At 42.3% G+C, this 2,479-nt stretch overlaps 1 pseudogene; it reads right to left on the bottom strand.

Moving 5' to 3' along the window:
* Positions 1-977: 977 nt before the first annotated feature.
* LOC109923514 lies at positions 978-1,948 on the bottom strand (annotated as a pseudogene).
* Positions 1,949-2,479: the final 531 nt, after the last annotated feature.

Raw genomic sequence — 2,479 nt, 5'->3', positions numbered from 1 at the left:
ATCAGATATCCTGTTACAATGACACCGGCTGATGGATGAATATCAGCATCCAATGCTCTTCTTCAAATAATGCCAGGAAATGTTTAACACTGACCCAGAGGGGAGGTGAAGCTACAGATTTACGTCTCATCTGAAAGGCAGGAAAGTGCGGCCCTCCTTTGATACTACATTCAGATGGTCAGCCTGGATTCAGTCTCTCAACTATTCCTCACATTTCATCGTCAAGGCATGATTTTTTCCAACAGTTGATGCTCTGATGCCCCTTTAAAACCAAACCAGGAAGACCTAATCCTAACATAATACAGTACGCCTGGAGGCTATTTGGCCCATCTGCCTGTGCTAGTGCTTGATAGTACCATCCAATTAACCCCATTCCTTAGTTTGATTGATACAAAAATTGTTCAGGTTGTTGATAATGAAGAGAAAGATGTCAATTACAGAGATGAGCAGAAAAGTGTAAATGGAGTTTAATGTGGATTGGTGTAAGGGAATGTATTTGGAGATGGGACTCTGAAATGGAATGATAAATTACTGCGTGTGTTGAAGAAATGAGGGAAATTGGTACAGATTGTCACAAATTCTCGAAGGTTACATTCCTGGAGGTTAAGAAGGTAAATGTGATATTTTCCTGTAATGAGATATTATGAATTGCCATGGAACTGTATAAGATACAAGTTTAACAACAGTTATGTTACTTCTGGTCACTATATTGCAGGAATAGTGTGATTATGCTGGAAAGGGGACAGAGGATGCTCACAAAGGTGCTGCCAGGAAAATAAAACTTTAGTGACGCGAGTTAGTTGAATAGTTTTGGGATTGCTTAGAACAGAGGAGGCTGAAGGAGATTGAAATGAGATGTGTGTACATTTCAGTTAGAGATCTAATTTGGTTTATTATAGTCACATGTACCTAAGTGCAGTGAAAAGTTTTGTTTTGTGAGCAGTACAGGCAGATTATAGCAACCAAGAACATATAGATCATACAGTGTTTAGACAGAGCAAAGCATACAGAATTATGGCTGCACGGAAGATATATAAAGCAAGATCAACATTAGCAAGGTCAACATTATTTGAATTGTTTGGGGGACGAAGAGCCTTCTGGATTTCTGGACTTTTCATGATATGACTCAGATCTGTGTTCGTCATCTTGTGAATAGGAAGGTTGTATCCAATCTTCAGTTTGGAGGGTTTGCGCCAAGTTCCATATCCAACTTGCAGAAGGCATTCTCTGTCCAAATGCAGAATCGCCCAACATGGCCACCAGGAGCAAGCCTGAGGGCATTTAAATTGTTGACTTTGAGAAGAGTTATGCCTCATTGTAGATAATGCATGGACCCTTGCTGGATACGACGGCGGTTCCTCATTTTAACTTTGCCTGCGCACATACGTTGGGAAGCATAAACCTTTTTGATATCATTCTAGGCCTTCAGCTTTTTTAGCATCAAAACATCCTCCTTTGTCTTTTTGTAGTCCTCAATCTTGTCTTCAGCCACAAGTGGGAGTTCTGGGATTTTCTTAATGCAATGACCTTTTGACAAGACCAAAGCAGGGAGGGCTGATGCAGCCAGAGAAGAACAGATGGCATATTGCTTCTGGGTGATATTCATCCGGTGGTACCAACGGTGCCACGTTTTTGTAGGAGTAAACATGCAGCCAGCACAGCACATATTTCCATAAGCATCTTGGCCAGAACGATGAGTGCCACCACCCCATACATGGGGAATACGAGTCACAGACCTGCCAGTGCCCCACGACTCAGCACGGATTTGGTGACCTGCATCTGCACTCACAGTATATGGCTGTCTATTGCTTTTGCATAGATTTGTGTGAACAATTTTCACAATATCTGGCCAGATGGGAGCCTTGAAAACAACAGACATAATAACATTTCTACCTGATATTTCTCCCTTGTCACTGTACACCGTTATTAATGGTCAAGCGCAAGCCATCTCTGTCACTGCTCACACTCCCAATGGTGGGACCTGGAAAAGTTAGAGAAGCCCATTCATCAGTCTAATAACGGCAGGGAAGAAGCTGTTCTTGAATCTGTTGGTGCATGTGTTTAAGCTTCTGTATCTTCTGCCTGATGTGAGGTGAGTACGTTATGAGTAGAGGAGAGATTAATGTATCTTTATAAGAGGCCAGTTTAGAATACTTGGTTTCCATTAGTGTCAGTGTAAATTTAAAAGTAATTGGGAGAAGGATGTGAGGGCGGTTGAGATGTGCTTTCATCTCCCAGAAGGGAAAACCAGTAAAACTGGTGAAGAAGACATACTGGTCTCACTCATCTCATACACTTCAAAATGGAGCACCAGTATGACCAGGAATTTCCCTGGTCTTTACCTCTGGGCAGCTAGACAGTGGTGGATGTCTGGAATTCATCTCCTGAGAAGGTGCTTCAACAATAAAACCCCATGTAAAATGTCAAGTGGACGGGGCCACGGACCAAGAGCTGAAAATTGGACTCGTCTGGACAACTG

Source organism: Rhincodon typus, chromosome 9, assembly GCF_021869965.1.
Source record: "Rhincodon typus isolate 14 chromosome 9, sRhiTyp1.1, whole genome shotgun sequence".
Taxonomy (NCBI): Eukaryota; Metazoa; Chordata; class Chondrichthyes; order Orectolobiformes; family Rhincodontidae; genus Rhincodon; species Rhincodon typus.
This window is presented reverse-complemented; position numbering and strand designations above follow the sequence as displayed.